This window comes from Varroa jacobsoni, unplaced genomic scaffold (assembly GCF_002532875.2).
Source record: "Varroa jacobsoni isolate VJ856 unplaced genomic scaffold, vjacob_1.0 scaffold_1421, whole genome shotgun sequence".
NCBI classification, from domain to species: domain Eukaryota; kingdom Metazoa; phylum Arthropoda; class Arachnida; order Mesostigmata; family Varroidae; genus Varroa; species Varroa jacobsoni.
This window is the reverse complement of record NW_019214323.1, coordinates 71,374-97,538: the sequence shown is the minus strand read 5'-3', so window position 1 is coordinate 97,538 and position 26,165 is coordinate 71,374. Positions and strand designations below refer to the sequence as shown.

The 26,165-nt window shown below is 39.3% G+C and overlaps 1 long non-coding RNA gene across 2 annotated transcripts; it reads right to left on the bottom strand.

Annotated features, from left to right (window-relative positions):
• Positions 1-1,123: 1,123 nt before the first annotated feature.
• On the bottom strand, positions 1,124-26,040 carry LOC111269852 (uncharacterized). 2 transcript variants are annotated; one of them, XR_015314711.1, is made up of 4 exons: positions 25,936-26,039; positions 21,556-21,612; positions 12,540-12,672; positions 1,124-3,855 (listed from the first exon to the last, which is right to left on the bottom strand). It is a non-coding gene; the product is annotated as an uncharacterized LOC111269852 (long non-coding RNA). The 2 variants fall into 2 exon arrangements; XR_002685974.2 differs by lacking the exons at positions 1,124-3,855; positions 12,540-12,672 and adding an exon at positions 18,867-19,106 and having other exon boundaries at positions 25,936-26,040.
• Between the last annotated feature and the right edge of the window lie 125 nt (positions 26,041-26,165).

Sequence of the window (26,165 nt, the reverse complement as noted above, 5' to 3'; positions counted from 1 at the left end):
AAGAAATTACCCAAATACCGCGCCTATAGAAATGGCTGTTGGCGCTACAGTATCACGCGTCTGTGATCTAACATTCGATTTCTACAGAAGAAATTTCTTAGCGACGAAACTCTTGCACTGAGCAATAGATAATAGCTCTTGTATGACGGGTACCAATTTTTACTAGATTACAAACAGCAAGCTTATAATGGCTTAATAAAGGTGGCTCATTCATAATATTGGATTACCACAGACACGCAGCATGTACGTGCAAAGCTTGAGTTGTTACATAAATAAATAATATTCATAATAACCGTCGGCTTTATTCTGTACACGACTGAATAGACAGGTGTACAGGGGAACGTTGAAAACATTCCCGTAATTAATGAACACTAAAAACAGGTTCACGCCGGCTGTTTGTTCTTTCTGGAACTTTTCCTGTTCAAAAAGTGCCGACAACTCATCAACGGCACATACTGTAACCGCCAAAATCGATTCTTGAAACATAACGAAAGGTATATAATCGTCTGCAAAAAACGTATCGTATATTTTTGATCTAGCCGAATGTTGTGACAAACTCGTATCGTAAAAGGTCCTGTGTCTCTTTTGTTGCCCATACGCCCCATAAAGTACGTATGCCCAATGCTGTTCCCGTTAACATTACACAGTCGAGTCTCTCTTTTGACGATACGTAGCGTACCTCCAAGCGACCTTCTGTCTGTGTTATCCAGTTACGAAAGTACATCAATTTGATCCGCTTTATGCTAGCCATCTTGAATGTAAGTAATCGTGCGAAAACAGAAATATAACCCAAATAAGCGCAAAGTACACTTGATCATCGTGCGTGAAATTATCTATTTGTTTTTTTCACACTGTTAGATAACAATAAAATATGTATGACACAAAGGCCCTAGAGACTGAAGTATCACAACTGAAGCCACGTCGTGAGCATGTTTTTACCGTACATCTGCTGACTGAGGTGCTATTCTGTTTCCGAGCTCTTTATCCTGTAAGCTATAAACATGGAATTCACTTTACGAATCCTTTTGCGTCTTTGTAACAACAATAAACAGCTATTAAATACGTTGTTTGACAACAAATGTTTCACAGGTATCGTTTAGTAGTGTTATGAAAAAATTCGGTATTCTGTTTCAATAAATTTTATTTATAAGCCGACACCTGAGGTTTTTTGAAGTTTACGGTTCCACCATGTCGACCTTCGCCAATTGTAGCGCAATACATCAAAAAACATGGTCGTTTCATTTTGTATGTTAAAATCGAAAATACATTTTATAGAATAATGTGTGTGTATACTTTAACTGCATATTTATAAAATAAAATTTTGTCATTAAATGTTTTCTTTAAGTCGTTCCTGCTTCTATGCTGTAAACGGAAAGGTTAATTTAGCGATTTTGTTGAGAATTATCAATAGATAAAAATAATCTCAACACTCTACTGGGAACGAACCATCAGGAACGATAAGACAATCTTGATGTTTGTTTAAATCTAACAAGATAAAAAAAAAATAATAATTTTTCCCTATCTCACAAGATATATTTCTTAACTTTCTGTTTATGAAGGCGATGCTCAGTACTGCCTGACTGTTTCTACGTTTATACTGCGCGAAACCAATCCATAAAACAGAAATATGGTCAGTTGTCTATATGGGAGTTGATATATCAGGACTATTTTTTTTATATCCATTAAACACTTTTAGCAGTAGGACCGAAGACGTGTCCTCTATCGAACGTTCTAAGTGCTCTGGCTAACAATCAAGCATTTAATTATTATGAACAGGGCAAAAAATATATCGTATCAGCGAAACAAACCAAGTACACAGTTACAGCAGCTCAATTTCAAAGAACTTACAAGTCGACCTAACTGCAAGTTCGTTGAACGTAGAACGCAAAAGAGTCTATTTGCGCATCGTATCCATATTGCCGATTACCAAAACTGTGGTTCTTTTGTTACCACTTTATGATGGCCTTCAAAGCGAGCTTACGCAGCGAACCCGAGTCGTAAAATGGATCCCAATTATGGCGATGCTGGAAATATTTGCACTCTACTGTTAAAAAATATAGAAAAGTAAATATGCGTGAATACCACCGGACTATAGTACGTGCAATAGCCCAAAAAGGTTTTGGTTGACTAACATGTTCATTTCGGGTATCTCACACGTTCGCAGCTCGAGGAGGACCTTGATCTAACCGATCAAAGCAGCTACTACCGAATACGGTAGAAAAACCAGTCCAAGTTACTTTTACCGGCACGTATCATAAATAGTGGCTTATATGTCTCCCTTATATGGGTAACTGATAACATAACAAAGCTTGCAAAATATGTCTTTACTGTTCAGATTTAATGCTTAATAACAACGTCGCAAAACGATGCTTTTTTTTTTTGTCCATACGTCTGTTTCTACGGCGCTATGAGGTTAATTGGGATCACTATCTGCAGCCTGAAGCTCCCTTGATTTCTGTGCCTCTTATTCAGGCAAAGCTGTCCTATTGTATATGTTACAGAATATGGCAAAACATAGCGCAATCCAAAGCAGCATTGTGAAACAATACTAAATAATACAAGTTTCGAGTGTTAACTATGTATTCGCGTCTACCTTTGGAAATGTAGCATTGATTCGTAAGTTTGTAGAAAGTTGCTAGTTGTCATCCTGTTCTGAACAACTACGATATGAAATGAAAATACCGAAATAAACTGATTTACTAAGCGGAAGTTAGTTGCAGCTTAGTAAAAGACGTTTCCCACGATTTACGATTAGGCCGTTCGTGACGTTTTGCTTATCGTAGCAAAACATATTTACACCCAGTTTACACGACAATGGTTATGGCTTACTATCTACATTTTAGCGCTCTTGCTAAGGTCTAGTGCTGGATAGAATTGTTCTGGCACCCTGTAAAAAAACCCACGCTTCAAAACGGCGTGCGACGCTGGTTGAATCTGCTCGGTTGACTGTTCGTACAGCAAAATACTAATTGTTATTAACGAATCTAATTCCTACTGTTTGTCTCCTATTTTGCAATAGGGATAACTTTATTTTACCGCACCAGAGGAGAAGAAAAAGCCCTCGCCAAAGACCAAAAAACTCGCACTCAAATAACGGCAGATTTCGAATGTCTTAAAATTGTTTTTAGAGACGAATGTAGTTGGTGAAAGGAACGGGCCCCTCTACTACCTACCTCTCTTCAATAAGGGTAGCCTTTCATCGGCAATATTGTTAAATTCATTCCGTTCCCCGTTATTTTGGGAACTAGTTCGTTTAACTAAACCCGCTTGTAACCCTGAGGGCAACGCGAAGCGGTCCATTCTGGATATGGCAACAACCTAGAATAGTTATATGTCTGTATAAGTGTCCCGTAAGTATGGTATATCGAAATGAGCTTGGGTCTTAATTCATTTGCCCGTGTTGTAGTTGGGGCTATAGTACTTTACAGTTGTTGGGGGAGGGCGGGATCGCGACGGTATCAGTAGACTTAAACGTTTGATCGATACATGGGGGGATAATTACTTGGAAATGGGATGTTGCAGTCTTGAGGAATTGCAGCAGTAGGTAAACTCTTTTCGTTCGGAAGCATGTTGCGTGGCAGTCTACGATTTCAACATAAATTGCAAGTTTCAACTTAAAACTGGAAACCTATGAACGTAGAGCGATGTAGAAATCTATCAAACGACAGAGAGAGAGGGATAGCATAATCTATTGGTATCGACCTAATGATTTTCGATTTCATCAACCCAACGTCAGCCATTCCATATCTTACTTCGGGATCGGTGCTATGAAAAGGTACGCTGTGCTTTTCTTTTGGTGCACGGCAAGGGAACTGCTCGCCGTAGCCACGCAGATGTTAGTAATACCTGAAAATTCTAATAAAAAAAAACTTGAATTAAGCTTTCATTACTTTACCAGGTCGCCAACAACCTATTATTATTCCAATGGAATTTTCCGCAGGAAGTTGTTGTGGGACACTCCAGACTGGATATCATCACCTTCAGTCGTTAGGTCGTCACCTTGGCGTTGAAGTTCCTATACGGTTATGACCATAAACCTGCAATCACCTTTTATACCGTCAGAGATAGGAAGGTTACAATTGACAGTTGCATTTTGAGCCCTGTTATTAATAGGACAGATACAGAACTGATTGGCTTTAAATGAGCCTTCGAATTTGACCGTCATAAAAACATTTTCAAGTACAGGTATATGAGTTCCTGTAGAATGCGAAGGTCAGTCAAAGTCTCATAGGGAGCTCACGTCATGCCCTAGATAAAAATCAGGTTACATAGAAAAAGACTTTAGGATGGCTTATAATGGAGATAAATTTTAGTGTGTTGTCTGCCATTCAGGAAATGCATTCATCCGAAATGTTATTGCAAAATCTAGAGGCCGTTTTTGAGAGAAGAATATTTCTTGCCAATTGAATTGCTTAGATCAACCTCAACGATTAGCCTTTTGAGATTTTTTCCCGTTGTTTTTTTCACTTTGCTACACCTTTTAAGGCCTTTTTTAGGCCCGTGATATTTTTTGGACTTCTAGCTCAAAGTTCTCAAAGATCCGCTGGATGCTTTGTGTCTGGCGCTGTCGGTTAACTAAAAAATTATTTGCAAATTTTTTGAGGGAATTTTGAAAACGATTTACGGATGGTTTAGGCTCCGAATTAGAGCCACCACTAAAATGAGTGGCAGTTACATCTGTCCGTCAAGCATGTCTTCCTCGGCACATATAGAAGAAGCTTATCGAAGCATTTGTTTTTATTTAGACACAGGTCTATGAATAAACGACATAAAAGACCTCAAACGTCTAAGTAACACTGAGTCACTATTTTGATAGCCACTTCACAAAGCTGCTCCTCTGGGTAGCATCGAAATGATAATATAGTAGAACTTTGTAAAAATCTTTTTCGTCGAAAAATGGTTGAATACAGCCACCCCAAAGCCTTTTGCTAGCTTCGAATTTAGTGGCAATCTGGTAATAACTGGCTATTTGAATTCATAGTTTACTACGAGGTCTTGCGAAATCGGTTTCAACAACGCATGATTTCAATTAAGTTGTCTGAATTTAGATAAATTGTACCTATTTATTCGTACATAACAGCTAAGGCGGTATCTTCCTAGCACAAAAAGGCGTCATAGTGTTATACTATTAACTATAATTCACGTCCATCATAAATATAAAGCAACAGTAGCAAAAAAAAACCATAAGAAAAACGTTGGTTTGCCTAGTGCCCAATTAGGCAAATTCTGAAGGTGATGTTGATAAACTTGTCACTTCGACAGATATCATCACAAATAAGACGCCAACATTAATGATTCCAATTATTAATTAATGGTTTCTGTGCAGACTCAAAAGGACATCAGTCAGCATTTAGTTTCTTGTGTGAATCCTGAAGTACTGCATCATCTATTTAAGAAGAGAGCACTATGTAGCCTAGAACTACCTGGATTTTCTCCTGTTTATTGCTGTGCAGCCCAGGTATTACTGGTCCTGTTACGATGCTACCGAAGGTCACCCAAAAGGACGCTGCCCATGGCTACTAAAACTTCCGTGGACCAGATAAAACGTTGTTTGTTATCGTGACTACTACAGCTTGCAGTGCGTCTCATCTAGATACTTCTAGTTTTACGTCCGGTACCACCGTCAGGCATTCCATTGCACAGCTGGTTCTCACTCGCCACAAAACGAAGTGGGTCTGTCTACGCCTGCATCCAAACCCAAGCCACTGCGTGTCCCTAAGATTAGCTCCCAAATATATTACCTACTATACTATCACAAGGACACAGCACGCCTGATGCAAATTTCTATGCTATCCGTTGACAAACTCAATTGTAATTGTTTTTCTCCTCTAATGTTTATGATGACAATGATTTTATTTTACCACCCTACAGGAAAAGAAAAAGCTTTCAATAAAAATAGAAGGACGTCGCACCTAAACAACAAAAGAAGATTTCAGTCATTTTAAGGTCGTTTGTAGAAAAGTACGGAGCTGTCTAAAAGAACGGGCCTGTGTAATATTTACGTCTCTTCGATAAAGTATTCTTTCATCAGCAATGTTTGCTTACTTCCCTATTACATCGAAAATGTCCTCGTTAGTTGGACTCGTTCGTAATTCTGAGGGCAACGTGAAGCTGTAGCGTTGAAAAACCTAAAAACAAAATCTGGTTCCATAATGATTCTACGCTTATTTGCATTCTGACAAAGATGGGGTGAAAAATAGTTATGTTCTTTAGAGTGTTACCATAGCCGTACACATGTCGGAAACATGTGCTAAATGACTGAGCAAGAAGCACATGTTCGGCTGTGAGCTATGTTCCAACCTTCGAAAATCATTATAGAGAACAAGTACATTATTATTTCTAGTTAATTATTACTGTAGGATAATATTATTGCATACAATAGCCTTCCTCGATCGGTTCTTGTTTAAACAGGAGATCAAGAACAAACGCTTTAAATCACGTACCCGTTAAAGTTTCGGACTACTATTGACTACAGACTTCGCAACTTCGAAGTCACGACGGAACGCGTTCAAAAAAAAATCCAGTGTACAGTTTGTACGCCACGTTGCGGCGTTCTTTGCCACATACTACAAATCCCTATTTTCCTAAAATCTTATCGGGACGCATATATAGTACATCGAAGTGCATTTGGGTGGTGGGTGATCTTTTTCCCTACGTTAATCTACCTCCCAGCATGGTAGTATCAGCAATAACATTTTTAAGTCCAGAGTTGTACATGACGGTATCAACTGACGTTTAATCGGTGCATGTTGGAGATAGCTTCTTGGAAATGTTGCGGTCTTGAGGATATCAATATGAAAATCCAGCATGCGGACATTTCGACAATTCTGCGAGTATTGCACACTGTAAATTATCTCAAGACGCGTTGGAGTGAAATGCTTTTCCCAAAATGGCATTCGAGTTCATAGATGCTCTTGTGAACAGTGAATTTCAAACTTAAATTAACTTCATCTTCTCTGTTCCGTAATTCTTCGCGAATGGTTCACTGGAGGAAAAGTGCGAAGCTAAAATAAGCGTATGGACGTAAGAACGTAGAAATTCATCAGACTATAAAGAACGATCGCACAATCCATTGGTATCGACGTAATAATTTTTGATTTTACTAAGCTAGCGTTATCCAAACCCTTAATCTTTGAGGACATTTTTTGTTTTTTGACGCACTTTGAGAGAAGTACTTGCATATCTCAGTGACATAAGAAGACGTTGAGCAAGCTTAATCATTTTTTCTTATCATATTAGAGTATTTTCATATATATTCGTATCTTTATATGTGTTCCCCTTAGGTTTTATCCAAGGCTTGTAATAAAGGAATCATTAGCAACCTATTACTCTAATGGAATTTTCCGCAGGACGTCGTTAGCGTCACTTCTGACTGGATACGATCACATTTAACTGTCTGGCTATCAATGTTGCGTAGCAGTTTTCATGACCATAAACATGCAATCACCGTTTATACCGTCAGCGATAGGAAGATTACAACATACACGTTACGTTTTGAGCCCTGTCAACAATAGGTCAGATTCAGAACCACTATCCCTTGCCAATTGAGTCGCCTAGAACAACCTCAACGATTAGCCTCTTGAGATTTTTTCCCGTTGTTTTTTTTCACTTTGCTACACCTTTTAAGGCCTTTTTTAGGCCCGTGATATTTTTTGAACTTCTAGCTCAAAGTTCTCAAAAATCCGCTGGATGCTTTGTGTCTGGCGCTGTCGGTTAACTAAAAAATTATTTGCAAATTTTTTGAGGGAATTTTGAAAACGATTTACGGATGGTTTAGGCTCTGAATTAGAGCCACCACTAAAATGAGTGGCAGTTACATCTGTCCGTCAAGCATGTCTTCCTCGGCACATATAGAAGAAGCTTATCGAAGCATTTGTTTTTATTTAGACATAAAAGACCTCAAACGTCTAAGTAACACTGAGTCACTATTTTGATAGCCACTTCACAAAGCTGCTCCTCTGGGTAGCATCGAAATGATAATATAGTAGAACTTTGTAAAAATCTTTTTCGTCGAAAAATGGTTGAATACAGCCACCCCAAAGCCTTTTGCTAGCTTCGAATTTAGTGGCAATCTGGTAATAACTGGCTATTTGAATTCATAGTTTACTACGAGGCCTTGCGAAATCGGTTTCAACAACGCATGATTTCAATTAAGTTGTCTGAATTTAGATAAATTGTACTTAGTTATTCGCACATAACAGCTAAGGCGGTATCTTCCTAGCACAAAAAAGCGTCATAGTGTTATACTATTAACTATAATTCACGTCCATCATAAATAAAAAAAAGCAACAGTAGCAAAAAAAAAAACCATAAGAAAAACGTTGGTTTGCCTTGTGCCCAATTAGGCAAATTCTGAAGGTGATGTTGAGAAACTGGTCATCCCGACAGAGATCATCATAAATAAGACGCCAACACTAATGGTTTCAATTATTAGTTAGTGATTTCTGTTCACACTCAGAAGGACATCAGTAAGCATTTAGTTCCCTGAATGAATCCTGAGGTACCGCATCACCAAAGGCTATCTGGGAAGAGAACACCATGTAACATGGCACTGCCTGGATTTTCTCGTGTTTGTCGTTATGAGGCTAACTCAGGTATGACTGGTCCTGTTACGATGCTGTCGAAGGTCACCCAAAAGGCTGCGGCCCACGGCTACCAAAACTTACGTGGACCAGATAAATTGCCGCTTGTTATCGTGATTACTACAGCTTACAGCGCATCTCAGCTAGATACTTCTAGTTTTACGTCCGGTACGGCTGGCTCCCAGCACTAAACGAAGTGTATCTATGCCCGCATTCGAACCCAGGCCACTATATGTCCCTAAGATTAGCAACTAAATACGTGACCCACTACGTTATCACGGGAACACGGCACGTCTACCGCGTATTTCTGTGTCATTCGTTGACTGTCCGCGTAACAGAGCAGCTCTAACGCGCGCTTGTTTTCACGTGGACTGTTATTTTTTTTTTATAAAGAATTCAAAACACTTGTTGACTAGTCGAGGGCGCTGCATGCTGCCGGTCTGTTCGTCTTAGCGTTTGTGCAAAAATAACATCAAGCGTCTCGTCGAGTGCTACGAGCAAGAAGCCGTCAAAATACCCATAACGTGAAGTACAACGCCGAATGGGGCTCGACTGGAATTCGGATGTTGTAAATGGGGGCATTTACCAAAATGCTAATAAAGCGTAATAATTATAGTAACTGATACAACCCGAAATAAACGGACCAGTGAAATAAAGCCAATAGTAGCAGAGCTAACACTGCCAATATGTGATAGACATTAATTTAGAGTAAGGGTTTAGAACATACACAGATAGGGAAATACTATTATTTTAAAATGAAAAATGATGAATCAAGCGGCCAATGTGCGTTCTCTACATTCTTTGTAGAATAATACCCTGAGTCAGCGTTTAAAGCGTTTGTGCTCTCGACAAGTTTGTAGACAACCTTGGAAATTCTGTGCTCGTCCAAGACGAAGCCAGCCATTGTGATGACTGAACTGGGCGATGGCATAAGGTAACAAGAAAAACACTAGGATTTCATGGTTAAGATAAGCTTTTGGAACAGTGTAATAATTAGACATTCAAACCGGACGCTATCCGGCTACTAAAACAGTTCTTGCTTGCATCGCATCAACTATACATAATGTCATATTGTTGAGATGGCCGCAGAAATGAATTTCGATTACAGTAAACAAGTAGCAGAGATCAGCTGGGTACACGTCTGTAGAATACCTGGGCAGTGAGGAAGGGGCTATTTTTGTCACCTATGGGAAACGAACCCTGGAGCTTCGTTCGGTTTTTGCACCTATTTCTTAGCTTGCCTCGGGGCGCAATTAGTTACTACGATCATCCGTATCCGAACTTCTGAATGTGTTTAGCAATAGTTTTTTTTTTTTTAAATCTAATAATGTCCGATTCCGACTGATGAAAATTCCGATGTTTCTCTAGTCGTTGCTACTCTTAGCCTCAATTGGGGACGATGTTTGACCAAAACGATGGCAACATCAGGCTAAGCAAATTGGCTGCATACATGACCGATACACAGGGTAATAGTTAATAATAATGGTTAATAGTGGAAGCAACATTCATATCAACTGAAAACATATATATATATATATCTATATATACGTTTTGGATTGGACAGATATAAAACGAAAGCTATAAGGGATTTTTGACGGCTCGATTTTTCGGTAGGCTCGGAGATCAAATGATGAAATAGCCTATCAGCATAACTAGCTAGACTGTAGCTAAAACCGCGACTTTAAATTGCCCTCGAATTTTGAACAAACCTATGGGTCACTCGACATGCCAAATATCCTTTTTTTGCGCATCACCCAAGATACAATGTGTCTGCTTCGTACATTTGCGGATTCATGCAAAATAATCGTATTCAAGAGTAAACATTGCGCTGATACGAAAATATATCTATCCATTCATAACATTATGCCAATTATGGGTATTCTGTATAATGGCCCCGGGGAACGGAATGCGAAATAAGTGACGACAACCTTTTTTACATACAACTGAGCACTCATCGGACTGTAGTCCAGAGATTTGTTGGGAAGATCTTGTCTATCTGGACATGCCTCTTCTTAAGTTGGGAAGTTCCCCTTATTGGAATTGAATAATTAGTTGACAGATAGATAGAGGCGGAAGCACTAAAATGACACCGTCTTATCTGTCACTTCGTTTTCGCAATGTTTGATTGTCTAATGTAATATTCTTACCAAAGTAATCAACAACCTAGGGTTTCTATCTATGTCTTTTGTAAGCGCTCTGACAGGGCGGTGTAACGGTATTGTGTCGTAGGTGTAACTTTAACTTGCCAAAGACATATTCTAGAAAGAAAAAAGAGACACCTTCTGCCTGGTGCATTTCTCCGAAGCGACAACGTCTACCGAAATAATTTCCTTGTATACGACAACGGTGCTATCGCTGAAAGGACCACTTTTGACGAGTGGTTCACTAAACCTGAAAACAGTATTCAGTATGACCCCGTTCTGCCCGTGCGTCTGAGTTCTCTGAAGGCACTTCCGAAAAAGACTGTCGACAAATCAGTAAAAATTTGCTGAGATGATGTCCCTTGGATTTACATAGAAACCCGAACAGTTAATAACCAACAAGGATTTACGGCCGAATGCTCCCTTTTGCTCGCTACCGGGTTTCACGCGGCCACAGTGACTGATTCTTGCATAAGATCGTCTCTGGTCGTGGGAGGTCGTGTCTATACATCAACATAAACTGGAGATAAAAATGTGTCGCGTCAACCAGGCTATTTAAAAGAGAGAAATATAAGTTAAAATCATTCTGCTTCATGATAATGCAGGGCTGTGCACAAACAAGGTTTTTTTTTTGAACTTTCATTCGAAGTTTTGTTGCACCTTGCATATTCTACTGACCTTGTGCCGATAGATTTTTGGCTTTCGTAACCTTACCCTCGACTCGAGTCAAAACTTGAAAACGCGAGTAGAAAATTCTTCGAGACGGAACCCGCTACCTTCCGGCGAAGGGGCATACATTATTTCGTGGAAACATGATCCAACGCCGTGACTATATAACATCGTAACTTCTTATTACAAAAATTGAAAATGTTCCATCCTCTACCCAGTAGAAGCACAGGAACTTTCGTTCTTCCACAATGTAATGCACATATTTTGGCCTCTCTAGGATGACATAGCAATCCAATATGAAATTTAGCGAGATTAGTTCTATCTACGGGCGACGCCATCTAAGACCAGCTTCTTTTAGCGACTTTTTTCCCACGAGTTGTCCAATTTACAATGACGACCTTCCGGCTCTGTTATTAGTCGCTGACTCCATTGATCACTGCGACACATTTGCAACCATGCCAATGTTTTCGTAATTTGCGTAAGTGGAATTGATTACCTCCTGGCGTTCGCAGCTTGGACGGCACCGATGACAAGGGTTCACTGTATTGCATCATGGAAAGACAGTTTCTCCAATATACTGTTTGATAAAGACATAGGATAAAATTGTGCAGCAAGATGACTCCTTGTAAAAAAGAAATTCTCCGCATCCCTTACGTTTTGTATAACTCAAGCCGATAGCCCCCTCTTTCTTTATGACGTTTGGACAATGGTTTCACGGTTTCTAGCGACGTGTCACCATCATTGCGTTGCAAAACATTAGCAAACCTGACGAAAAAACAAAGGCCAACGCGCTGGATGAGATAGTTGGACCACTTTTACGTAGCTGATGAAAATCTAGAAACGATCCTTGAGCCTGTCGCCAGCTGCGTAACCAAACTGTGATATTCGAATTGAACACGTTCGCCTAAGAGATGACTAGTTGTTAAAGTAACAAAACCTGTTATGTCGTTACATACTTGGGTTTACAGCGTATGGAACGCAGCCTTAATTTTCCGTAGCTACAGACATTTGTATAACATAAATAAAATCAAAAGCGAGATACTATGCCTCAAAACCATAATCTAAATCATCCCTAGCTACGTACAAGTCTTCTCACCGAAGGCCATTTCCTACAATACAAGAACATGTACGTTAAATATGTGATTACCGGATAACGCCGTGAATGCGTTTCGTTATTTCGTATCAACGACACGAACGATCTCCGTAACGCTCACATGAAATCAAACGCGTGCCAGATGGTATCCATCAATGAATGGCTACTGGAGTTACTTTTCGATCGTCTGAAGAACAAAATTAGGGTACAGATATCTTAAAAAAAGAATACGAAATGTGTGAGTGCAAAAAAAGTGACGGAAAAATATGTTAGCAATGAATAGAGCTACCTTACTAGAAGCTGCTAGTAGCTGGTTTAAAAGGATAACAAAAGTAAAAAGATAAATTATAGGCAAAATTTAATAGACTGGCGGATAGCATATAAGGTAAGAATAAATTTGTAATTAGAGAATATCTAAAGAAGTTTTTCGCCTTCTCGGCTCTCAGCGGAAAACTTGCAGACTTCATCGATAATATAGTTCATTTCATATCTCTAGTAGTATAGATGTGATGTAAGTAAAATCGATACTTATGCGTAACACTTCCGAGGTCTATCAACGCTTCAGCGTCAACAAAGTCTCCTCCTTGCTGTCTACTATGCTTTCACGTCATATCATTCATAACTATCAATTCAATTGGGCTCGATGTTTGGCAGGAAATTATATCGTGTTGTACACTTCAGTATATGAAGCAATTTTTCTTAAACCCAATTTTTGGGCGAGTGCGTCGACCACGCTAACGTTCATGATAAAACCAGCCGGGTCTATTGTGGTACGGAACGGAAGCGACATTTCGTAAAGATACCCCAGTGCAATGACTCGTCAGGTGTCTTGTTATACGAGCTGTGACAGTGGTTTATCACCTGCGAAGAAGAGCTTTTTTCTGCAAAAGGCTTGTGTCTAAAGAACGATGATACTATTAGGGAGTTAAAACGGATCTGGATGTCTAGTCGTACTTCTCGATCAACCGAGTTTAGAGACGAACTTTATTAGAAATTATTATATTACGTTCTTGCGCTATCGCAGCGGGAACATGGAACCAAGGTTTTCGGTTGGGCCCATGCAAATAAACGCGTTCCACTTGTAAATTTGTTAATTATCATTAAATATCAAGCATCTTCAAGCCCAAGGCTCCTTGTTGTTATATTATAGGCCTATTCGCAGGTAGTAGCTAATTGTAACGTCGCTAATACGCGACGAGATGCTTTGACAATGGGTAACATGGCGCACTGGAACTCGCTATATATATATATATATATATATATATATATTACAAAAAATGTGGCGAGGCACATAGCAAAGCATCGTGTGCTACACTCGGTGTATCGCTTGAAGCTCTATGATTGTAGAATACATCCATAGGATATCAAACAAGGACGTCAAAAAAGGTGGGTGCAATCATTTACAAGCTTCTAACTTGAGCTTGCTTACAATATACAACATTCGTCTATTGGTTGCTTGGACTAGCCCGTTTTTAGGCTATGCGCCATGCATACCTGAACTGACACAACCCGTAGTGATGCTACGCTCAAAAGGTTATGCTTAATTTTATAAATGTAAAAATTTCCGATCAACTTTTTAGCAAATCTGTTTTAATTAAACTAATGAAAGTTTTTCAAGCCCTTCACTAAATGGCAAACATTGTTCGGATTCTGTAACATGAGTAGATTCAAGCGTACTTTATATAGAAAGACCTAGCAAAACCACTGTAGATGTACCTTGAATCATCCCACAAGCAGCCAAGTAAACGTCCATCAGCCAAACAGGTGACAAAAGCATATAGTTGTCTCTTACTGCGATACCAAAACAACCTTGGATTAGAAATTTACGTGAACGCAGGATGGACATAACGGGATCTCCCCAGTGTACATTAGTGATTCGGGGACGTCATTCGCTATTCTAAAATACAAACATTTTCACAGTCATATCAATACCATCGTCGCTTGTTTTTTTCCCCCTCAGCATCTTCATGTTGCCCTTTCCCTCGATTTGTCTTTCTGAAAATTTGCATGCGTCACGAGCGCGTAGCCGTCTGCTCATTATCCTGATTTGCTCGACTGCTCGTTTCCAATTTTGCCGACAGGCTGGCCCGCTAAACATCTCCGTTCTTTCTCGCCGAACCAGCGTTACTGTCGTCACAGGCTACTCCGCAAGAGTCATCCGTTCCTTTGTCTATATCCGCCCGCTGTATGGGGGACGTGTGAGCGTCAGAATCTCATCGGCGGCGTCGACCACACTGCGGATTCGTCATGCTATGGCTGTCCAAATGGACACGCCATAATAGGATCCGTGTCAGCCATTCACACAGATAGGCCAATAACACGTCCAGGACCTCTTAGTCCAGCGGAGGCAGCAGCTGCTAACCGCATGCGCATCCTCCTGCCTCACCTACGTGGCGAGCGACGATTGCTCTTGCTCCCATCTCTTAATAAACTCATACACAGAGAGCCAAACGTTGTTGACGTAGACAAGAGCCAACACTCGCCATTGCTGCTGCGGCAGCTTCAGCCGGCATGCATCCACTGGGAGGAGCCAGTGGCGGCATCCAGCTTCTCAGTTTCACTCGTCGTCGATTCGTCGTTGAACAGCTACCTCCCGTGTTTTGTTAGTTTTCCCCTAGAGCCGCTTTTTTTTCGAGAGATTGTGGAGTTATATTGAAAATACGTTTATAACATTAGCCACCAGCGCTCGTAATGGCAGGAAACAGCAGCTCGAACGGCAGGGAAGTATTGTCGCAGCGCATAAAAGAAGACAACAACTAATTCTACCGCGCAGAGCCAGCCACACATCGCAGCAACTGTCGTGGATTAGCCACAGTACGAGCCTTTCTCGTAGCTGTGGCCGTTGACAACGGCATTGTTGTTGTTGTTGTTGTTGTTTTTCGTCCGCTTCCACTAAACTCTTCGCGCTGGAGGCACGAAGACGCTCTCGATTGTTGTGGGCTGCGGAGAGGTGTCGCATGCGTGCGCGCGCGCGCGTGCGTGCGTGCGTGCTCCTGTTCGTGGCACAGGAGTCAGTCCGACGATTTGCATGACAGCGGCATTTACCACTACCGCTGCTATTGCCTTGGTTTCCGTCACGACTGGAGTGATCATTGTTGCTTTGGCTGTCCGCGCTGCTACAGACATCGTGGCAGTTGAAGTCGTTCACGCTACAGCCAACTTATAGATAGCGACGTTGGGGTCCGTTGGAAATTTCCGCCGAGAGTGACATTGCGAGAGAGTTCTGCTATTACGCTCAGTCAACGATAGAGCACCTAACGCTATACACATTGTTGCTAGGGGTGCATCACCACTTTGACTGAGACATTTGCTGTTTTTTTTTCACGGATATATATATATATATATATATATATATATATATGTATTTGTCTCTGGGAGTGTAGCAACAGAAATTTTTGCATATGTTAAAAGTGTCGATATATGCTCCGCTAACTTTTAATAAGCCTTAATACTTGACAAAACTTATAAATCTAAGCCAATGGTTACTCATCGTCAAAATATTTCATTGATCCGCAAATAGCTTTACATAATGCTATTTAACTAAATGACCGTCCATCGAACGATATAGGTAAATATCGTTCCATTAACTTGTCGCTCAAATGCGCCCTATATATAAAAACTCCGCAAAATCAAGTTTTTAACTGATAGTAGACCCAAAATTTTAAAAATACAAAAGTTTAAATTGGCTAAAAAGTTCAAGACAAAGAAAACAAAACGGAAAAAAAGTACAAAAGATGGAAGAATATTGGGCTTACTTGGATGGCCCAATTGATGATCGATACGAAAAAAAGCAGCTGATTTTTGTATCGGAAATTTTGGATTATCTAAGGTGGCTTTCGATAACAGTTAGTTTTCGCTTAAATTTCGGCTGCAGGTTTGTTCATATCCTTCTGAGAACGAGCTTCCATCAACAAATACCGATTCAGAAAAGCGCATTCGTACATGGCACAGCAAGCGATCACTAGAAGATCTGATACTGATTTAATCGGTGTGCCCTTAATATCAGAGACCAATACTCGTGAGTAAAGATAGGTGGCCTAGGAGGAGCAGAGCTTGATGTGCAAATGTTGATCATGTGTAGGAAAATTACATAATAATAATACATTTTGAGACATAATTAAGGTAAACAATTAATTTGGCGTCCTCCCTTGGGCGTTAGGATCGACTATTGTATATTTGAATGACTAATTCCAAAAACATTCGTAGCTATTATGGTTGTCTCTGAATAATAGTTCTATCTGAATTGGCCGCTGCCAGTATTACCCCACACAGACTCAATGTCTAGTTGTACGCGAAACACTGCTATTTTACACAAATCCAAGTACAAAAGACGATTTTTCTACTGTATCCGTCAGTTTGTATCAACTTCGAACCCGTATTGTTAAGGATGTTTATAACACAGCCATGACACTCCTAGTATTCGTTTCTACATAACTTCACCATTTTCACCCCATGCTTGACCCCTTTTACAAAGGGAAAAACATACACGTGCAAAGTATGTTTCAGTGGCTTCTTTTAAATATCAGTTGATTATCTAATTTGACCTAATTACAATAGCTAATTGTGGCCACGTACATCTCGAGTCGCAAGCCTTGAAAGGAAATGCTGTACACCATAGTCATAGTTCTTCGCTTCTAATCTTATTTTCCAGTTAGTTTCATTCACTGTTTCCATTTATCTACTTCTTTAATTGTTGCAAACATTCGAAGTAGGGAAGCACGCCAGCTTGAACAATGTCAGATACCGACTCTGAATGTGGATGCATAAATTACTTGCCTAAAAATATCGCCTGAAAATATACTAACATTCAAACACCTCATGAGCAACACTAACGTTGGTTCAATAACATAAAAGAAAAAAAAAAATGTTCTTAAAAAAACGAGGCATGTGTATGAGACAAACATTCAAATCAATAAATAAAGCTCCGGCGATCGTACGTGACTATGTGTCGAGGTGCATTCTGAACGCGGTTAGTTTTCCTTATTTGATTCCATATCATTTTAGCTATTTTAGGGAACCGTATCATAGTCATGATAAACTTGATATGTTGAAAAGAACGCGAAGCTGAACGCTTCCAGCAGATTCGTGTCAAAAGGTGTTACGAAGCCAAGAAATACAGCAACTAGATTTAAATAGGAGTGGATCGTAAAGGAATATCATAGGCCTTTACGAGAGCGAATAACAAGCGTCAATTGAGCTTTTACTGTTAAACCGTTTTCGGTCATGCGCGTAGTTCAATGCATAACTTACTGTGATGGTTTCATACAAGAAAGACCTCAACAGAGCTCCCTGCTGGCATCACGAAAGGTATCTATAAATTGCTATGTTTGGAAATAGAAAAGTAATTGTTTTTATGGTACCAAATAAGAAAGGAAAAATATCAACGCCAACGAAATGTTTGATCTTGAGTTTTTTTTTTTTTTTTTTTTTTTAAGTATATTGTACACTAAAAAGTAAGCCCATTAAATGGACGGTTTTGTGCGCAGATATCATAAAGATCACAACGACTGCATAATTAAAATATTGAAATTTATCATCATCAAACCAGAATTGACTGGATGCGAATAATCCTCGTAGATTCTTCATTTTTGACAATATATCATTTAGAGCTTGGTATACCAAAGCCATTTCTGGGAACTGGCATTAATTAAGGACACACACTTTGAAAAAAAAAATAGCAATTCTATCGGTATTACATCCCTACCTTTTAATTTCTCCCTAGTTAGCAATACTGTCCTCTAAATGGTTCTTGTTTGTTCCCTACCATAAAGATTATATACAAATTTATCATTTCCTGATATCTTTCTGCTGATGTTTCCAATCCAATGTAATCAGGGCATCAAAACATTATTTCAAAAATTAGCTCTGCGGTATAATGCAGAACGAAAGCTATCATCAAAAGTACTATCAATTAGAAAGGAATTCACTTTTCAACGATTTTTTTTTTTTTTTAATAAAATTTTAACTATTCATTAGTAGTGCGCTCAGAAGTCAGACGTCCTAATTAGATGCTTCTGGGGATTGTTTATAATGATAGGATCTGTTGCCAAAGAATGGATAACAGGAATAGTTATTCCACTTGATTGCCCGATCTGAGGCGCCATCGTACAAAGACAAACTCAAGTACTTTTTCTGACGAAATCCACTAGTACCTTATACTGCACTAGAAACTCGGAGCAGTTGTATTATAACCAGCAGAATCAGATATTAATTCCATAGTAGCAGTACTTCGTGGAAAATCGTGTTTCTTTACTAAATTTACGAACAAAAGGTTAGATGTTCAGATTCGAAACCGAACGTACACGCTTAGTTTCGCGCTGGAAGATGACCGTCCAAAGTTAGATATATATTTAGGTAGATTAGAAAAGAGATATCAAAAAATTGATCTCGACCGATTTATTATATGTTTATATATATATATATACATTATTGTATTGTACATTATACAGTATTATATATATATATACATTTTATCTAGTATAGATTTTTAGTCACACGTTTATCGATTTAATTCATCGTAGAATCCCAGACCAGTCGTTTCGAAAAAACGTCGTACGTTGAAACCTTTTTGAACGAACTTATCAAACAACTGAATACAAATAGCACTACGACGTACTCGACCTGTGAAGAAAGGAACATATATATATATATATATATATATATATATACGAAAAACGCTTGTCACCAGTTGATGCTACAAAAAGGCCTAAGCGAAACACCTGTTATCGGTTGTCTCCTGTCATTCATTCGCCGTAAATATTACTAAGCCGAAATCAAGTACGTGTCCGAAAACGTTCAGTGTCACATAAATTGTGACACAATTTCTTATGCACCGTTTTATGCAAACTTCTGATACGCCTTTGTTGTTTAGTCAGGTTATTGCTCATATTATTACCAGCTACTGGGTCTAGCCGGATGTCTATATATTGTATAAAAAAACGAAACCTTAAAAAAAAATGCACCTGAGAAGTGTCAAATGCTTCAGAGGGCATCCTCATTAAATGTTGCTTTACCCTTCGCCAGTACATCACAAAATAATTGTGTCCAATAAGGTGAAGGGAAAGTATAAACTACCTTTTCGAAACCCGACTTTGAAAGGATAAAATTCGCCGAAATCGTCAGGTATCTCCAATACTGATGGCCGGGTAGGCATTTCATAAACCTTATTATTATGTTTATGCAAGCGTGAGGTATAAGAGTCAGTAATGACGAAGTGTAACACGATACTGCTACGATAGCAGATCAACGGGGAATCTTGCAGGGTACGGTCTATTACCGCCATGTTGGGGGCACCGAATTCAAATCGATTGAACCTTGGTGAAGAACCTCAAATATAGAATGGAAACCGCGTCAAGAAAACGAAATAATCAGGTGAGCGCTATATATATATATATATATATATAAATAAAAAGCGCTATATTATTTATCGCAATGGCAGTTGCACACATTCAAACTTAACGACCATTTAACTAACCTGTACGTTCCCATCCATAACATCCTGCCCTCTAGATATGCCCCTCATGAGAAATGAATCCGAGTCGAACCACGCTAGGCCAAGAGTTTGTACGAAAAGAAAACACCCAAAAGTATGCGATGGGTACTTTAGCATTTGGAAAACACTTAGTATCGCGGAGTTTGATACAGCCGCCGGTACATATCACCAGGTAGTCCTTTAGCGTGTTTTATTCTGAGTCTTACGTTTACAATTGCGGATTCTGAGCTATACGCCATGCCATTATTTGTTTTTACGTAGAATTTTCCTGGAATGAATCGCGCACGACGATTCCCTCTAGGCAAGTCGACCTTATCGGTGTCCACGACATCAGTGAAATCTACAATTAATAGGTCGCTACGCTTGGTGTTGATAAGCTCCTCCATTGCTTCGGAATAAATATTCTGTCCCCAAAAAGTAGTAACGTGTCTACATAGGCTCGAAGAGGATGAATCAGTTGTCACTTGTGCTAAATCGATCAGTCGCCGTCGCTCTCGAGAAAAATACAAGGAAGTGTACGATTACAAGCTTCACACACGCAAGCGACACTGACCCGTGCGAACGTTAACTAAAGTCCTACTTTGGTTTTCAAAGTATAGAGATCCGGTATCTACATATTTTGTATAACAGGCGTCGCTATTGCTATGACCTAACAAGAATAGCAATATATGCTATTCTTGTTAGTGTAAACATAACAAGAATAACAACATATGATAAAATTTCTAACAGCGAAAAGCGTTAAGTGCTCCAACATCTCTTCTAGTTCAGTACATGAAGTGCTTGGTAAAGTTATTTAGTCTGCGTAGTTGGTAGCGCTCTAAGAAGCTACAGACCTATCTAAGATAGTCGTCTTCGACAACACACATAGGATGTGCGGCTTATTTCGATGTTTTTGATACTAAAGTATAATAATAATGCCGTTAATGAAAACATGAAAGTTTAACACTGCATGTAATAGATACGCGTGTTGTTTTCCCTAATAAAATAGGGCTTCGAATTTACTTATCGGATGGCACGCCCTGTTAACGTCTCTTTGCAGAGCTTTGATACCCTAGGGTCGACGACGAATGACGTTAACGCAAGGGTCTCCTCGTCTGCGTTGAAGGAACGATTTTTACTGTAATCGTTCTTAATATAAAGGTTGCTATTAAATCTGCGCGTAATAAGACCGTGTAATAACTACTCATGTAATATATATATATATATATATATTACATGAGTAAAAGGAGTTATTAGTGGGCACCGGTTTATTGCGAGAAGGAAGATCCTATAGGTAGCATTACTCCCGTGTTCAGACCAAGCCCAGTTACCAATGATACGAAGCCATGGAGACATGAGGGACTTTTATACTATAAAAGTTCAGTGTGCCTGGCAAATTCATTAATGGGTAGCTGTGCTTTAGTATATAAATTAAGAAATTTCAGCACCTTTCTGTATTTTTAAGAATCGATTATATGTGATGTATTATATAGTATAAGAGTAAACTATTATAAAAGGTGACAATCCTACGCCATACTGTGACGAATCTATCCGTCTGAGAAAATTCACAACCATGCAAGTCACGACAAAAAAACTTACGTCGAGGCCTTCGCAAACTGTACTACGCCGACTGAGTATTTGCTCTGCGTTTTTATTCTGCAATAAAAAAAAAAATGTAAAGAAACTTAAAGACGGTTGGAACCCGTTCGTTTGAAAAGAACGTCTTTCAGATACAATTCTATTTTATTCTTCCAATTTAAGATACTACTTTCAAAGAGAAGTATATCTTGTAGAGTGAACCTCATGTCATTTTGTTCCTTTTCCCTTAAATTTTATGTATTGTAACTTCGGCACAGCCTGGCGCAGTTATGCTTTTTTGCCGTATATTCTTAATGATATCGCTGTTACAGTGCTTTAGTCTAGAATTATGAAGGCATGTTAAGATTGTATTGACGGTGCTTGCGAGATCCAGTCTTGAAGGAAAAAAGACCGATATAAAAAATTCGACATATATATATATATATATATATATATGCAACAATGCTTTTTCCCACGAAGGCAATGTGTTCTTTAAAACAGAGGAGATATCTTAGTAATTGTTACCTGGCTCCCTTACCTTCGGTATGCAAGCTGCCAAAGCTCGCAGGATAATGCTAGCGATACTGACATCAAAATTTTGTCCAATGGATCAGATACTTTTTCGCCATAGATGTGAAATCTGGTTTTGTGGCACTTCGACTGGCCTGAGGCATATTTTCATGCGAAGGCACAAGGGGGCTCAGGACACCCCAGTGCGATAGAGCTATCGACATGTATAGCCACATACTACTGAAGTCTAAGTTGTACAAGAAGAAAACAAGTACATCAATTTTTCTATAAACTGAGGTTCATCGGACCAACGCCTGTTCTTTGCTATTATACCGTAGCAGGGGCGCGCATTCGGACTTTGGTCTCGAGACATTGAAGAACAAAGTCATTAGTTCCCACTGCACTCATGTTAAAATGACATTTAGACGAAGTCAACGAAGGGCATCTGCCCCGAGCGTCGTTGACTACGATTTTATAGAACATTCAAGTGCTTCCTGGTTCGCTAGGTACATACCAACAAGACTCTGCTCATAAAGCATACGAGTTAAACTGGATATACGCTAATACATACTCAATACGTTTCATAATAATCTACTTATATGTACTTCTTTTCTATATACAGTTACTGAGACTTAGATGGATTAGAAACTGACTTTACAGAACGTCTAATTTAACCATTAAAAACATACAAATTTCATTTACTCAATGACATATTTTTCGGGCCAAAAGAGCTGTAACAAGTAATAAGAGTATTATGTTCAATATATAATTGTTACTGATTATTATTCAATTTGTCGTACAAAATTCTCTAGCTTCGTAATAAAGCTAAGTAAATTAAAAATGACATTACGAAGGGTATAATAGTCTACTGCAGGATAAGAAGGTTGCCGCGATATTGGGCCATCGGCAACTGAGTACGTGATTCATCTGCAATCTTTTGGGCTTACAACACGACGAGGTCGGGGGGCTGCAGCCAATAAATAAGATGTGCAAGTTTCAAGTTTACTTTTAAAGGTAACAGAACGCACGTACTACGGCGAGTGGCATTTAGAATACATACATGGTGAGTTCCACAGCACCACTCTGCGTCGGTGTGAAAATCTTCCTCGGCAGTTACTGTATGTTGAACGGTGTCGAACGAGTGAGCATTTATCAATAATGAATTACTATGTTTGAATCGTCATCTAGCATTAATATTTGGTAGACACCTGAATTGATTCAAACTCTTCTCCGCCATCAAACAGATGTGTTGTAGAATGACGAGACGAGTTGCTGCCTACAACTCTGCATGGAAAATTAAGACTATTTGCCGTACTGTACAGTTTACTCTACATTATCGTACCTTACGTACATTTTATAAAGATGGTAATAGTCTAGCATCAATTTAAAAGGCACACCTCTTACTTGCCTAATGGGAGTCCTTTATCGATGTTACAAGCGCATCCGACGTTTCTTCGTCATTTAGAACTGTATAGCTTTTGAATTAATTGAGCTATACTGATATTTTTTCAATATTCAGAGGTACTCTTCTTTATTTTTTTGCGGCTCACCTGAGCGTTTTGACAGGCCCAGTACAGCCATATATCTCTTATGTATATGATAGGCTAGATCAGCTGTTCCATTGACTATCCCATAGTAACAAACGTTCTTCGTATCCATTGCAAGTATTGGTATCTTGTATATGGAACCTACTCGACACCGCTATGCAATTAATGTCATTCTTTCGCTTAGTTCCTCTCCGGCTTTCGATTGGAGATTATACCATGCTTCGTCTATGGCGGTCGTATGTACTACACGAACGTTCAAATGTTAAATTAGTTTTTTACGAGGTTTTTTAACGTTTGAACGTTCGTATAGTACATACGATCACCATAGACAAAGCATGGCTCAATCTCCAATCGAAAGTCATTGAGTATTCTCGACCATAGTACAAGACTAGCCATCCGCTTAACTATTATGTACGGCATAAGATGGCAAACATTTTTAGAATTAAGAGCTATGGAAGGTAACAATGAATGTGTTTAATTCCGTGCGAACAACAGAGATCTAAGAATCGGCTAGCCTGATATACTTAACATTCGAATATTGTCGCATGTAAAATTGCTTTTGTAATATTTTCATATTTGCATATCTTTATGCATATTTTTTAATGAATAGAGAGTGTCCCGAAATGTTATGTTACACAAAAAAAAATTCCGATTACATCGAATATATCGCAAAGTTTGAATTGACCGCTCCAGTCAGGCCAACGATAGATATATGTCATTGTTGTTGTCGGATGGACCCCGGTCTGTCCGAATAATTACCAAAGTTTTGTTTATGGACATTATTAAGCATTGTATTGACCAGAGCGATGAACGTAATTTGCGCTAGCACGAAAAACTATAGATTTTGAGCAAAGAACTAAGTCGGATTGCCTTGGCTCGTGCCGGTTCAGAAGTAATTAATAATTTTCGTAACATAAATCGGTTTATCCTCATGAGGGCGGAGATGATAATTTCTGTTCACGTGAGCATTTTCTTACTTCAGAGCATGAACTACTTCAGAACCGCCACGAGCCAAAAGCGATCCGACTCTATAGCTTTTCAGATATGGCAAATTACGGCTATGATCGTTCTGATCAATACACTGCCAATAACAATGGGCTGTTGATTCACGGACACAACGTACATTTCATGTTAGGCCATACTGAACTCCTAATTTGAATATTTTCAGTATAATCGGTTGCTGGCGTAGATCATTTTTAAAATATCCCAACACAAGGCCCATTGGCGTCAGGTTTAGGAAATAAGCAGTGTATTCCGTAAGACCTTTGTCCCACTTATCTGCATAAGAAATTGTGCATCCTGCACACATTTGTGAACTACCTTTCTTTGGTCTGGACTTCTCCAATTCTAACGGCCTAAAAAGCAAAAGGCAGTTAACGTGCCGCTGATGACAAGCTCAAGACCACTGTCTTATATACTCATGAGGTCCTTAACTCGTCTGGTGAGGCTCGCTATGTCCTTGATTATCAAGACAGGAGAAATCGCGGAAAATAACAAAAAAAATTATTACTGTTGAGGCCCCATGGCGGTTTATTCGATTTCACAGGACAATCAGCGCCGATCACAATACCTCATGCTACAGTATAGATTCTGTACGGAAGTCTAAGCGTAATTAGCACACACAAATGCTTTTTTTTTTTGGTGGTTTACTTTGTCTAATATGTTGATTCAGCCCAGGTTTTATAGCACCAACGACATCACACATCCCGTATCTAATCACATCATTAAAGACGTGCAAACATCTAATTAAAGAATGCCCTAACTGTTTGATTGTAGAAATCAACCCTTAGATTTTGATAGACTATTGATAAAACTATTAGATAGAGAGACAAAAATACCCGCGAATTAAATATAATCATAAATCTCAACCGTTGGCAAAATTACGTATCTCATAGTGAAGCAGCAGTCTTCGTACCAGCTTGTACCCGATGAATCATATGGTTACCTTCTTTCGTTAAACGTTCTTGCTTGTCCGATAAACCAAGGTTCATTGAGACGCTTGGCTTGTTGGACATTACCCATTAGAAAACGCTAAGTCCATGTCATACGAGAAAGCCCTCGATTACGATGAAGTAAACAGTTAAAGTCAATCCTATCTCTCCGAGGGCACACAAATTTCGTTGCCTTCGTTTTTCGTATTTTTATTACAAGTGCGTTTGCACATACTTATGTCTGCGACCATGTTGCAAAAGAAATACGACGCCATTGCAGATTGATCATCCGGGCAGCACTCTTTGTGGGTGCGATAAAGCGATGCACCATACCGTCTTAGATGTTAGCAAAAACGTTCAAAACTACAACTGATCCGCAACTGTAGAAAGAACTCACACTACCGTTTACTTACTAGTTAATCAAGCAGATCTGAAGTTCTGTTTCGTTGGTCACGCTGTTTCCTGCTATCTATTGCCCGCGCAAAAATGTCATTAGCTGGGTTTTGCTTGCTACCGTCTTCAATCCGCAAGGTGGCGCTGTTCGCGTCACTATAGCAACGAAGAGGTTTATTTAGTTGTTAAGTCAGCGTCAAGCTAGCGACGTTTGCAGCGTCAAGTGGTGAAAGCCACGATTGTAATTGTC